Here is a 15,268-nt window from a genome sequence, read left to right on the forward strand (position 1 = left end):
CGCAGCACTGGGTGCGGGCTCCAGTGCTCAAACAGCACTGGGGGCGTCCCCAATGCTGCAAGAGAACTCTTGAGCGCTGCTTCCATCTTCTTCAGGAACGTCCTCTTCACACGTCTTCCTCCGGCGCTGGCTTCAAACTTCTAGGGCAAAGCCGACTGTGCATGCCCACTGGCCACAAGAAAATGACCGCTTACAATACCTGTACCTGTGATTGATGTCCAATTGAAGCACCTTCCTATTTTTAATTGTGTTTTATGTGTCCTTGTTTGTGGGTATTATTTATGAATTATTTTTTTTTTTTTTTATAATTTTGTGTCTTGTATTTACTTACAGTAGATATGGGTATTTTGTCATTCCATGTAGGTTTATATAAAGTCTTTTATTGTATACAATGTGTAAACAATAAAAAATTTCCCTTTAAGTCAAGTCCAAGGGAAAACCACAACACCATGCTTGTAGCATATATTATATTTCCTTCTTATATCACATATAACATAAACGTGATTTATTATATTATAATTTCTAAAGGAATTCTTCCAACCAATTCTTGTCTGTGTTCTCATGTATTTTACCAGATATGCAAAATATAAATGAGTAATGACTTTGCAACATTGTATTCCCTTAGGCCTTACACATACATGAAATATGCAAAATATAAATGAGGAACAGTTTTGTTACAATGTATCTGTTAGATTTGTACAAATAATACACACAACTCTACTGAGAGCTTTAATCATAAATTGGAAGCTACTGTGTCACCGCTTTAACGTTGAGAATTCAAGGAATTCAGGTCAGGGCTCGTTCACATCTGCGCCCGGTCTCTGTTCTGCAGGTTTCCGTTTTCTGCAAATAGAGCAGGAGACGGAAAGCTGCAGGACTCTTTCAATCCCATTCATTTGAATGGGTTTGAAAGGTGTCCGGACGTGAGCGCCAGTGAGCGTTTTATGCTCTCCGCGGCTAAACCGGGTTTTTTAAACAGACACCGAGTCGGACATGCCGTATTCTGTGTCCGATTTAAAAAAAACGGTTTCGCCGCGGAGAGCATAAAACGCTCACGGCTGGAACGGATTGCCGTACACTAGTGTGAACCCAGTGTCATATGGAAATCATAAATGGAAACAAGGCATGGTTGTGTTGTCTGTGTATAGGGAATCCAAATATTGCAGTATGGAAGTAAAATTTGCTTTGTTAGCTTTGTGTTGCTTCCTTCATCAGGTCCTATAAGGAAGGCAACCATCTGATTGAGTAATTCATAATCAATAGGGCAGGTTCTGTTCCATACTGTTATTGGGATCCTCTACCCAGACATCAAGACCAAGTGCCATTACCTTGTTTATATGTGTGACCTTCCCAATACAGAGTTCATGCCTATGGCATCTGGCTGAAACAGAAGCAGACCTCCATCTTGGCCGTAAAATAGGGATTGGTCAATTCTTAAATAGTAGCCGTTATCTTGGTTATTAAGGGTTTTGTTTTTTCTTCTTGGCAAAACTGTAACTGACTGTTGTTAAGGGAAATCCATATACAGTCTATTTTGCATACACTATACAGGCTGAGGTCAGTTAGCATTACATGCAGAGGCAGGCTCTATAATGGGGCGTTCACACTTGCGCCCAGTGTCCACTCTTTGCCATTCCCCCCGAATTTCCATCCTCAGCCCCGAGAAACTGGACAGAGGACGGCTTGGGTTTAGAGCTGACCGCCGGGAAACCGTCCTCCGTCCAGTTTCTCGTGGCTGAGGATGGAAACCCAGAGGAATGGCATGGCAGAGTGGGCAGCTGGTGCAAGTGTGAAGCCCCCTAACCTGCCTGTGCTATCCCTGCCATTTACACATGTGTATTAAGTTCCATGTATTCTTACATTCACTCCAGCTGGCACAGATTTCAGACATCATTTAAGCCAGAAAACTGATCATAAATCCAACCAGGAGAGGCCCTGCACAATTTCAGGAAAGTGATAAGGACGATGTAAAACTAAAAAAACAACCCTGAATTTACGACAGACAACTGGTGTGCAATGATGGAAATGGCTCACATTTTGTTCATAAATATAAAGAATAGAGATGAGCGAACACTAAAATGTTCGAGGTTCGAAATTCGATTCGAACAGCCGCTCACTGTTCGAGTGTTCGAATGGGTTTCGAACCCCATTATAGTCTATGGGGAACATAAACTCGTTAAGGGGGAAACCCAAATTCGTGTCTGGAGGGTCACCAAGTCCACTATGACACCCCAGGAAATGATACCAACACCCTGGAATGACACTGGGACAGCAGGGGAAGCATGTCTGGGGGCATAAAAGTCACTTTATTTCATGGAAATCCCTGTCAGTTTGCGATTTTCGCAAGCTAACTTTTCCCCATAGAAATGCATTGGCCAGTGCTGATTGGCCAGAGTACGGAACTCGACCAATCAGCGCTGGCTCTGCTGGAGGAGGCGGAGTCTAAGATAGCTCCACACCAGTCTCCATTCAGGTCCGACCTTAGACTCCGCCTCCTCCGGCAGAGCCAGCGCTGATTGGCCGAAGGCTGGCCAATGCATTCCTATGCGAATGCAGACTTAGCAGTGCTGAGTCAGTTTTGCTCAACTACACATCTGATGCACACTCGGCACTGCTACATCAGATGTAGCAATCTGATGTAGCAGAGCCGAGGGTGCACTAGAACCCCTGTGCAAACTCAGTTCACGCTAATAGAATGCATTGGCCAGCGCTGATTGGCCAATGCATTCTATTAGCCCGATGAAGTAGAGCTGAATGTGTGTGCTAAGCACACACATTCAGCACTGCTTCATCAAGCCAATACAATGCATTAGCCAGTGCTGATTGGCCAGAGTACGGAATTCGGCCAATCAGCGCTGGCCAATGCATTCTATTAGCCCGATGAAGTAGAGCTGAATGTGTGTGCTAAGCACACACATTCAGCACTGCTTCATCAAGCCAATACAATGCATTAGCCAGTGCTGATTGGCCAGAGTACGGAACTCGGCCAATCAGCGCTGGCTCTGCTGGAGGAGGCGGAGTCTAAGATCGCTCCACACCAGTCTCCATTCAGGTCCGACCTTAGACTCCGCCTCCTCCGGCAGAGCCAGCGCTGATTGGCCGAAGGCTGGCCAATGCATTCCTATGCGAATGCAGACTTAGCAGTGCTGAGTCAGTTTTGCTCAACTACACATCTGATGCACACTCGGCACTGCTACATCAGATGTAGCAATCTGATGTAGCAGAGCCGAGGGTGCACTAGAACCCCTGTGCAAACTCAGTTCACGCTAATAGAATGCATTGGCCAGCGCTGATTGGCCAATGCATTCTATTAGCCCGATGAAGTAGAGCTGAATGTGTGTGCTAAGCACACACATTCAGCACTGCTTCATCAAGCCAATACAATGCATTAGCCAGTGCTGATTGGCCAGAGTACGGAATTCGGCCAATCAGCGCTGGCTCTGCTGGAGGAGGCGGAGTCTAAGGTCGGACCTGAATGGAGACTGGTGTGGAGCGATCTTAGACTCCGCCTCCTCCAGCAGAGCCAGCGCTGATTGGCCGAATTCCGTACTCTGGCCAATCAGCACTGGCTAATGCATTGTATTGGCGTGATGAAGCAGTGCTGAATGTGTGTGCTTAGCACACACATTCAGCTCTACTTCATCGGGCTAATAGAATGCATTGGCCAATCAGCGCTGGCCAATGCATTCTATTAGCGTGAACTGAGTTTGCACAGGGGTTCTAGTGCACCCTCGGCTCTGCTACATCAGATTGCTACATCTGATGTAGCAGTGCCGAGTGTGCATCAGATGTGTAGTTGAGCAAAACTGACTCAGCACTGCTAAGTCTCTGCATTCGCATAGGAATGCATTGGCCAGCCTTCGGCCAATCAGCGCTGGCTCTGCCGGAGGAGGCGGAGTCTAAGGTCGGACCTGAATGAAGACTGGTGTGGAGCGATCTTAGACTCCGCCTCCTCCAGCAGAGCCAGCGCTGATTGGTCGAGTTCCGTACTCTGGCCAATCAGCGCTGGCCAATGCATTCTATTAGCCCGATGAAGTAGAGCTGAATGTGTGTGCTTAGCACACACATTCAGCTCTACTTCATCAGGCTAATAGAATACATTGGCCAATCAGCGCTGGCCAATGCATTCTATTAGCTTGATGAAGCAGAGTGTGCACAAGGGTTCAAGCGCACCCTCGGCTCTGATGTAGCAGAGCTGAGGGTGCACAAGGGTTCAAGTGCACCCTCGGCTCTCCTACATCAGAGCCGAGGGTGCGCTTGAACCCTTGTGCAGCCTCGGCTCTGCTACATCAGAGCCGAGGGTGCGCTTGAACCCTTGTGCGCACTCTGCTTCATCAAGCTAATAGAATGCATTGGCCAGCACTGATTGGCCAGAGTACGGAATTCGGCCAATCAGCGCTGGCCAATGCATCCCTATGGGAAAAAGTTTATCTCACAAAAATCACAATTACACACCCGATAGAGCCCCAAAAAGTTATTTTTAATAACATTCCCCCCTAAATAAAGGTTATCCCTAGCTATCCCTGCCTGTACAGCTATCCCTGTCTCATAGTCACAAAGTTCACATTCTCATATGACCCGGATTTGAAATCCACTATTCGTCTAAAATGGAGGTCACCTGATTTCGGCAGCCAATGACTTTTTCCAATTTTTTTCAATGCCCCCAGTGTCGTAGTTCCTGTCCCACCTCCCCTGCGCTGTTATTGGTGCAAAAAAGGCGCCAGGGAAGGTGGGAGGGGAATCGAATTTTGGCGCACTTTACCACGTGGTGTTCGATTCGATTCGAACATGGCGAACACCCTGATATCCGATCGAACATGTGTTCGATAGAACACTGTTCGCTCATCTCTAATAAAGAACACTAGCTGGTACCCGCGACTTCGTCTGCGGTGATTGTAGAAGTGGGTATATACAGGCGCGGGTAAGGTTTTCGTACTGTGTATAAGGTATGGGATATAAAATGTAACTGTGTATCTTGTTGTTGCTGTAATTCTGAGAGCACATGAGACTTTTGTGTTGAATGTAATTTGTATTTCAGCCGCTATACGGTGTTGGTATAAACTGTACATAGTGACTTTGGGACAGAGGTATTTCAGGTTAATATACTTCGATATACGACATTGTATGATTTGTTATTTTCCGCCAGTACATGTAAGTTTTGGGCACAGGATACTCTTGAGTAAGCCACATAAAGTCTGGCCCTGTGCATGACAGTTTAGTAACTCCATGCGCCTCTTATTAATAGCAATTAACCCCATCATGTCCCTGACATTAAACCCAGTGTAAGAGTTACTGATAGAGATGAGCGAGTACTGTTGGGATCAGCCGATCCGAACAGCACGCTCGCATAGAAATGAATGGATGTAGCTGGCACGCGGGGGGTTAAGCGCGCTGGCTACGTCCAAGCGGAAGTACCAGGTGCATCCATTCATTTCTATGGAGCGTGCTGGTCAGATCGGCTGATCCCAACAGTACTCGCTCATCTCTAGTTACTGATATGTGAGAGACTTGGAGGTAATAATTAAGTATCTTCATTACTGAGGTCTTTTATTAGTCCCTCCATGTCTCACATATTAGTAACCTTTATATGGGGCACACAGGGGTTAATATGAGGGACATGATGGGGGTTATTCCTATTAATGTGAGGTACATGGAGTTACTAACACTAAACTAATAACCCCATGCCTGACATTAATGAGAATAGGAAGTAAAGGAAGGGAGCTGTGTGTTTCTTACTTTCAGTTTGCTAGCAGCTTCGGCAGGAGCTATCACTATAGCAGGCAGAGACTTGAGCGATTAAGCTCCACCCCCTGGGTTTCCTGCACCCCTCTCAAAGGGGAGTGTCCTTATGCCTCAGCTCTAGCAGAGACTTCATTTAACTCTTGCAGGTCCTGTGCTGCTGGCATGCCAGTGAAATATAGCAGGAGTGCCACTCTTGGCATGTGTGCCAGGGGTTGCTGACCTCTGCTGTAGGGGGTAATATGAATTTTGTGGCTTGCTATGGTCCAAAGTGTGTGAGATTGCAGAGATAGTGATGTGAGTTTGGGTTTTGTGGGGGTCCTGGGAAAAACGTATGTGCGCTATTGTGACGAAAAGTAGCCTATTGCGCAATCGAGTGTAGGGACTATGTTTGTGGAAAATTTCAGCCAAATCGGTGGAGCGGTTTTTGCGTGATTGACCGCCAAAGATCCAAACATCTAAAGGGTCCTGGGAAAAACGTATGTGCGTTATTGTGACGAAAAGTAGCCTATTGCGCAATCGAGTGTAGGGACTATGTTTGTGGAAAATTTCAGCCAAATCGGTGGAGCGGTTTTTGCGTGATTGACCGCCAAACATCCGAACATCCAAAGGGTCCTGGGAAAAACGTATGTGCGCTATTGTGACGAAAAGTAGCCTATTGCGCAATTGAGTGTAGGGACTATGTTTGTGGAAAATTTCAGCCAAATCGGGGTCCAAAGTGTGTGAGATTGCAGAGATAGTGATGTGAGTTTGGGGTTTGTGGGGGTCCTGGGAAAAACGTATGTGCGCTATTGTGACAAAAAGTAGCCTATTGCGCAATGGGGTGTATTAACTATGTTTGTGGAAAATTTCAGCCAAATCGGTCAAGCGGGTTTTGCGTGATTGACTAACAAACATCCGAACACACAAACCCACAAACATCCAAACTCAAACTTTCACATTTATAATATTAATAGGATTCCTTGATCCTCACATCCACATGATTTTTTCCATTGTACTAGAATACAAAAAAACTTTAAATGTTTTTCTAGCTGGTACAAATTGCCTTCTCCGCTACACCACATAGATCACTCAAACCTAAACAATTGCTGGAGATGTCTACGTGAAGTTGTCACTTTCTTATTTTTGGTATGATGGCCACCTTATCAAGCCTTATGGCAACAACTAGAGGACACTATCAACAAAAAATGTTCCACAACGTTCGCCTCACCCTGGACCTACGGATGCCATAGCCATGTTTCCATCTGAACAGGAATAATCTACCAACACATCTCATTCATGCAGCAAATTCACTAATTCCCCTGACTAGGAAACTTCCTCATCCTCCCGGCTTGATCCAGAGCACCGACCAAGTCTCATAAATGGCTAGAATTGAAGAATTAGCTTATTAGGGTAGCCATACTTGAAGATATTAACCCCCTGGTGTGAGTTCTTGAATGGAAATTCATCTTGATGAATTTATCTACTTTCTCCATTTGATAAGATCTATTGGGGTATTCGTCTTGGGCATCCCACACCCACCATCCCCTTCCATCCTTCCTAGTATGCCTTATAACACCTGGATATTCCGACTTCCGACTTACTATGAGTATTATAAAATGTTATGTAAAGTATCTTGTTCTTATCTTGTATGCAGGGTCGGACTGTCCCACTGGGGAACTGGTGTATCTCCCGGTGGGCCCCGAGCCTGACTATTAATCCTCATTTTGACAATGCAACTGCATTGGTCAGGGGCCTGATTGGGCTCCTGACCTTCCCAAATGGGCCTCTGTAGCAATCATCAGGAGCGAATTACCTTAATAGTAGATGCAGGGTCTTCTGATCCCTGGTTGTGTACATTGCTGACAGGAACCTATGCTGCCCCCCCCCCCCATTTGGAGGGTCCCCCCCGCTGCCTCCTGATAGTACGCATCCATAGACTAGTACTGAGGGGGGGTGTTCCTCACCATTCAGCATCATGGCTGGGTGGTAAGGAATACCCCCTCTCATAGTACAGCGCTATGGACTCTATGGTCAGGAGGGGCGCTCCTCACAGACTGTTACAAACGACCCTCTGACAGTGAAGAGCTACGGGTACAGGTGAGCTTGCATGCTTATTTTTTTTTTTTTTTTTTTTAGTTTACACCTCCTGCTCGCCACATGAGTTGCTCCAATTCCTGGACAAGCTCTCTAATAGATTTATCCATGCTTCTAATAGTGATGGTCAGACCGTTACATCTGAGAGGTACAACAGCCAGAACAGCTTTTTTAGGACAGTGTGGTTACAGGTACTGGTAACATTTCCAGGAGCCCTGCTGTTCACTTGTCATACAGGGTGTAGAGTTGGGTTTAGGTAGTGCGGTGATGTACATTGTATTACCTGTAGTCGCGCTGTCTAGATACAGCAGGGGTCCTGGCAGTGGGCCCCTAGAAACAATTCCACTGGTGGGCCCTAGACATCCCAGTCCAACACTGTTTGTATGGCTTGCAAATAGTTTTTTTATCTGTTGTGCTTTACTAAATTAACAAAGTGAAAATTCCGGAAAAAATTTTTACCAATATGTCCCAACTCTCAGTCACTGAATCAACCATGATGGGTCATTCACATGACTGTATTGTCTGTGACACAGTCCATGTACTGACTGCAGTTCCTGTAGTAAACACGGCCATGTGATGAACTCTAAAACGCTCGGATCGCCGCTATACTGAACTGACCTAAAGCTACGAGATTGGCTCATTGCATCATAACGCCCATGATAAGTTTTGTAAATATGGTTGAAGCATGGACCATGTATCAGATGGAACACGGCTATGTGAATGACCCGACTCCGAGTGCTGCATAATACTAGGGTAATTGTGTAAGGTTATGGTGGTTCTCCAGTGCGTTTCATTCAACCATGTCCAGCCAACATGGTACTGGAAAAGGAACCCAAATGCTGTGAGTGGTAGGGAACACTATGGTGACTGTTCCACAAAAACATGAGAACTCATGGGCATAGTCAGGTCTTCTTCTTAACCCAGAGTTGGGCCTATGTTTTAATCCATTCCTGACATTCGCCAAACATCACATGTATCTCTGATTCAGTTACATTGTCTAGACTCGAGTAACTAGGAAAACCTGTTTCTATCTTCAGAGGAAATGGATCAATCCCTAATCTATGAAGCAGAAATGTATCACCCACAGTAAAAGATAAATTCCAGTCATTTTTAATTTGCATAGATCATCCAACATCAAGATAAAATATCTTCTAAACCCGGATCCTTGAGGTGAATCCTCTGGAACTTCCTTATTTCCATGGGTTTCCATGACTTTATTATGACAAGGGATAGGGATGATTAAGTTCTGTCCAAAACTGGATTTGTGCAGGCGCTCTTACTTTGAGGCCTTGTCCATTGTGGGCAAGCGTGCATGAATTTGTTAGTTTTAAATGCAAATTCAAGAAAGTGGATAAGTATGTGACGTATCAGATTGTGTTATCTTCAGCAAGATGGTCCTAACGATATGACATTCCAGACTTATCCAACCTCATGGGTGGATCCAGCGGTGTGGCCCGAACCTAACAAAATGGTCCTGGTCGGCATGTCCCGATTTCAACTCATCGGCGTCCTATGGATGGCATGACACTGAGGCAGATGAAGGGGGGAGAATGGCATGACACTGAGGCAGATGAAGGGGGGAGAATGGCATGACACTGAGGCAGATGAAGGGGGGGAGAACGGCATGATACTGGGGCAGATGAAGGGGGGGAGAATGGCATGACACTGGGGCAGATGAAGGGGGGGAGAATGGCATGACATTGGAGCAGATGAAGGGGGGGAGAACGGCATGACACTGGGGCAGATGAAGGGGGAGAATGGCATGACACTGGGGCAGAGATGGGGGGACATGAAACTGTGGGCAGATAAAGGGGGAGAATGGCATGAAACTGGGGACAGAGATAGAGGGGGGGCATGAAACTAGGGGTAGATGAAGGGTGTATATGAAAATGGGGGAGAGATGGAGGGGGGACATAACTTACGGGTGACTGTAGGAGGATTATACTGTGTGGAATCACATGAAAAATGAATGAGAATGGGCGGAGTCAACATAAAAATGGGCGGGCCTAATTTGCCGCGGCGCGCGCTGCACGTTTTATTCCCTCTTTCTAGTGTTCAACAGTCGGGAGGTACAGGTTAGAAGTGCGAGACCCCCGGTAAGTAGGGCCCCGCCAAAGTCAATTGCCCAGGGCCCCGCAAACCCTGGATCCGCCACTGCAACCTCATGGTGTAAAATAACTGCTCACATGGCATCCAAATGTCACATGGCAGAAAATAGGCAGGTTGCAATCATGAACATATACTGTATGTGAACCCCCGTCTTAAAAGGGTATTCCAGGACTTGGAGCGTCTGTGGAAAACGGACCTTGCATATGGGCTGTGTTTCCCGGACTGAACTCAGCCGTGTGAATAGCAAGCAGTCTCGGCGTCATAGTTATAATACAGTGAGCAATACAGAAATGAAGTGACATAAAGCTATCAGTCCATTAAAACAACTGGGCTGTTCGGGATCTCTCTGTAACCTATGCCTATGTCGCTGTATCTCTTATACACACGGCCCAGTTCAGTCTGGGAAATACAGCTCATACCCAGACTGATATTTACAGGCAGGACTGTGTCAAGTGAAAGGTCCAAATAACCCATAAACACAATTGTATAATGATGTTAAACTAGTTCCTGGGAAGTTATTTAGACGTGACCTGTGCGAAGGTCATTGTGCAAGGAGTGAAAGTACAAGAGCTGCAGCATCACATGGCTAGATGTCAAGCAGTTAAAGTGGATTTGTCACCAAGTACAAAGTTCTGAATGATGAACTTCAGTTGGCATTCTGCTTAGAAAAAAAAGTTATATGTGAATTATCTCTTATCCTTCATGATGGTAGAAACAAGAGGTGGCTGCTACTTATTGAACAAGTGGGTGGATGGATTAAATATAGGCAAAATGATCAGGATCATAGAGAGCAAATGATGTATGATATCTAGAATATCCTCTTCCACTCGCAAGACACATCAATTAGAACTTTTGAGGGATGAAAAATAAAGTAGAAACATACAGGCTACACAAGGCATAGGTGACTGTAACCATGATAAAGTCTCTAATGAAGTATCTTCAAGTGTTACATCAATGAATAGATAACATACACCCATAAATGTATAAAATACAGTACTGTGCATAAGTTCTAGGCGGGTGAAAAAATGTTGCAAGTCATAAAGCTTCCAAAAATAGAAGTTATTTTTATCTCCCTCTACATCCTACCGTTATACAGCTATACATCCCTCTCCATGAGTCTTCTTTAAGGGCCTTGTTATTGACATTTGTGACCTTTTAAAGGGCAACCCCCTACCTACATATGAACATACTCTTTTGGGAGGGATGGTTGGGGAAAGGATTTTCACATGAAGTATTGAAGGTGATCTTGCTTCATATGTATACAAAATAATCAGGACATATTTGTCTGTTTTATCAATAAGATTGTACTTTTCTACTTTTTTTTTTCTGTTTTTCATGTTGAAAAATATTAAATCTAATAAGACAGTTGCAACAAAATGACGTGAATGAAGAAAAGAGAAATCCCATCAATATTTGCTGTGACCTTTACCCTTTGACTTCCATCAGTTCTTCTAGATACACTTACAGACAGGAAAGAAGGAACTGGACAGGCACGTTGTTTCATACATCTTGGAGAACTAAGGCCCAGTTCACATCTGTGTTCGGGCCATTGCGTTCCCCTATCTGCATGAAATATGTAGAGAGAAAAGTCCTACAAGCTGAACTTTTCTCTCCAAATCCTTCTGTCTCTTCATGTAGTCCCAGACAGACTGGATGATGTTGAGATCAGGGCTCTGCGGGGGCCGTATCATCACTATCAGGATTCCTTCTCCAAAGTGCAAAGTTCACACCAAATATTGATGGCACTTACACTGTCTATTGTACTTAATTATTTTCTGCTGACACATTCCCTTTAAGAATACATGCATGTGAATGTGCCATTTTTGCAGGGACTTATACAGTCAGGACATGGATGATATTCATGTGCTGTCTATACCATATACAGACTCCTACATTTCAATGTATGTGTCTGGACCAAGTAACTGAAAGAAATAGTGCACGTCCTGAGTCTTCGGGTTCACAATTCCCCATATGGACCTGTGATTATACTGCCATATATATGGCGCAGTAGAAAAGACTGGAGCAATATATTATCCTAACACACTGACAAGGCGCATAGTCGTGCACATGTGGCCTGAAGTGCCCTATCCCATCCTTTACATTTGCTGCTGGTTGATCTTACAATCCAGGGAAATTGCTGAGTAATTGGATTTATCATGTAATGTACTTTGTCTTTACAGCGTAAAACAGGATTATACTTCTCTACTAACTGGGTAATTGAATGGATCACTGCCAATAGACGGGACAAGGCGACCTGTAGGATTGTATTTCCAGGCCCATAGCAAAGTATATCTAATGAGCCTATTCTAACCAGGGCCATGCGAGTAGCAAGTAATGCCAGCTAGGGGTTTTAGAAGACAAGTATTGTGCACCGAAAAATGTATTAAAATCCGAGTGCAAAGCTCCTGGAATTGATTTTAAATGTGTTTTATCATTTTTGGGGTTTGGCACTTCTCATGGTCTAATGTTATCTCTGTATGGACAGCAGGGCCGGCGTCAGCGGACGGCATAGTCGGGCAAGTGCCGGGGCCCACAGAGCCTCTGGGGGCCCCCCGGCACTTGCCTGTCACAATTTCAGCTGATCGGCGTCCGTCCGCCGATGAGCTGGAATACATACGCGATGCAGGAGCTGTGAGATCAGCTCCTGCTTTAAAGCTCCGGCCTGGCTTGCGTGTGTAGGCGCGATGACGTCATCACATCACGCTTACACACGCAAGCCGGGCCGTAGCTAAGCAGGAGCTGATCTCACAGCTCCTGCATCGCGTATGTGACTGGAGTGAGAGAGAGAGGAGCGTCGGGGGAACGATGGAAGGTGAGTGATAGAAGGTGAGTGTAAGTGTTTGTTTTGTATTACATATTAAGGTGAAACATAATGAAGGGGGCCCATGAAACTGGGGGGCAAATGAAGGGGAGGGGGGGAACGGCATGACACTGGGGAAGATGAAGGGGGTGGGGAGAGAACGGCATGAAACTGGGGACAGAGATGGAGGGGGCCCAATGAAACTGAGGGGGCAAATGAAGGGGAGGGGTGGAACAGCATGACACTGGGGCAGAGACGGGGGACATGAAACTGTGGGCAGATGAAGGGAGAGAACGTGATGAAACTGGGGACAGAGATGGAGGGGGGGACATGAAACTGGGGGCAGAGGAAGGGTGTATATGAAACTGGTAGAGAGATAGAGGGGGGACATATAATTTACAGGTGACTGTAGGAGGATTATACTGTGTGTGGGAGCACATGATAAATGAATGAGAATGGGCGGAATCAACATAAAGGTGGGTGGAGCCAAATTTGCAGCGGCGCGCAGAGCACATTTTGCCCCTCTTTCTAATCTTTAAAAGATTGGGAGGTATGGTGTTGGTGACGCCACACTCCTGCATGACGTCACTCGCTTCATCTGCAACGCACAGTGTCTCGACTCCCCCACCTCCTTTACAAGGGGGCCCACTGAGGCTCTGTCGCCCAAGGGCCCATAAAAACCTGGAGCTGGCCCTGATGGACAGATTTTAACCAAAGACCTACTGGGTTATCTACATTATAGCACAGAACTTTAGCTCAGTATTTCAATGGCTTTTGTTGTGTTACTACGCAGCAAGTTATCAATGTCAAGTTAAATTTTGCTTTACTGGTTTACACTCCCTGAAAGAACCGTTCATTGTAGGTTCATGCCGGACATTGCATTTCACTCAGGTCTGACTCACACTGACCACTAGCCGATTCTTCTTCCTCTTGACATGTGCCAGCGCGTGCGCAATAGCGCCAGGGTGCCGACATTGTGCTGAAGCGGTAAGTGTGGGAGACCAGCAGATGTCAAAAAGAGGAAGAGCCAGTGCAATAGATCCAGAGTGCTGACTACAGTGCAATTCCTGCACTCTGGCTCTATTGTGCAGGCGCTGGCACAATAGAGCCCCACACACAGAAGTGATCTTCGGTGCCCAGAAGATCCAGACAGGAAGGCAAGAAAGTAGGATGGGGTGGAGGGGGAATTAGTATTAGTGACGTACCATCTCCAGAAGCCCCTTTAGTCCAGGGCCCTACGTGGTGTAAACGCCAGTCAGGGTAAAATGGATGCCCACTTTGAGGTAAAAACCGTGTTGCAGACATGCTGCAATTTCCAAAACCGGCACAGTTTTGGAAACGGCAGCATGTCAATTATACCTACTGAAATGCAAGCAGTTTCCCCATAGGTGTAATTGAAACAAAGTCCGCCTATAAACCAGGTGCTGGCTTGTTTGGTGATCAGGGCAATCCCCACCCCCTCCTGGCTGCTCTGGCAGTCATTAAGTTTAGACAAATGCTTCTTTCCTGATCTCCGGCTCACGGTGGGTATGAATAGCTTGTGAAGTCATGTGCGCCATGAACACCATATGATCTAGACCAGTAAGGAAGTGATCGCAAAAGAGATTGTGTTGATCACACACTTCTGCAAAAGAGTAGGACAAAACCCCTCGGAAAACCCTTGGAAAATCTCAATTTTCATGTTTTTTCTTAAGGAAATTTAAACTGTTCAGTGAGCTGGCACTGGGAGAAATTGTCAGATATATGTGATAGATTCCTTCTCATTCTGCCACCCAACTAATCATAGTTTACAGTAGGCACGTCAAAGCCTGCATGAATTGTATCGGCAAATGGCAGATCAAAGAGGGATTTCACAATTCTGGTGAAAATCATAATCACTGTTTTTTGTTTTTTTTTTGAAACGGTGAATTAATTTGATTAATTGCATTGCCCTACTTACACACCTTGGCAGATTATCCCTGGGATTATTAATGATTGGCAGAGGAATGCTACACTACGCTGGGCGCACAAATCATCAAGACTGACGGCTGGCAGCTCCCTTTGCAATTGCCAACTAATAACATTCCAGATGTGCTTAATGGGAGACAAATCCAGAGATGCTGCCGGTTATGGCAGCACAATAGCATGAGCCACATACGGCTTTGGGTTATCCTGTTGAAAAATTGCTCCTGGAAGACTTTGGAGAAATGGCCGTACCACTGGTTCCATAATCAAATCAATGTAATGCCAAGCTTTTTGGGAATTGAAGTAAGGGTACATTATCCACACCACACTATAATCCCAGGAATAGGACTAGTTTGATGTTCCCTTATGAAGGTCTCTTCATGGTGTTGACCACATGGACTCCAGACATATTTTATATAATTATATCCGAGACAAAAGTAGGATTCATCACAAAATAGACCTCCATTCCTGCCTCTATTATCATCATGCTGTGTACCATGATGGCCTTTGAGAGTGGTGGCATAAGGCCAATGGAACATCTGTTGCTGGACATCTAAGGCTGAGTTCACATGGCGAATATGGCCTAAAAATCCTGACCAA

Source organism: Leptodactylus fuscus, chromosome 11 (assembly GCF_031893055.1).
Source record: "Leptodactylus fuscus isolate aLepFus1 chromosome 11, aLepFus1.hap2, whole genome shotgun sequence".
Taxonomy (NCBI): domain Eukaryota; kingdom Metazoa; phylum Chordata; class Amphibia; order Anura; family Leptodactylidae; genus Leptodactylus; species Leptodactylus fuscus.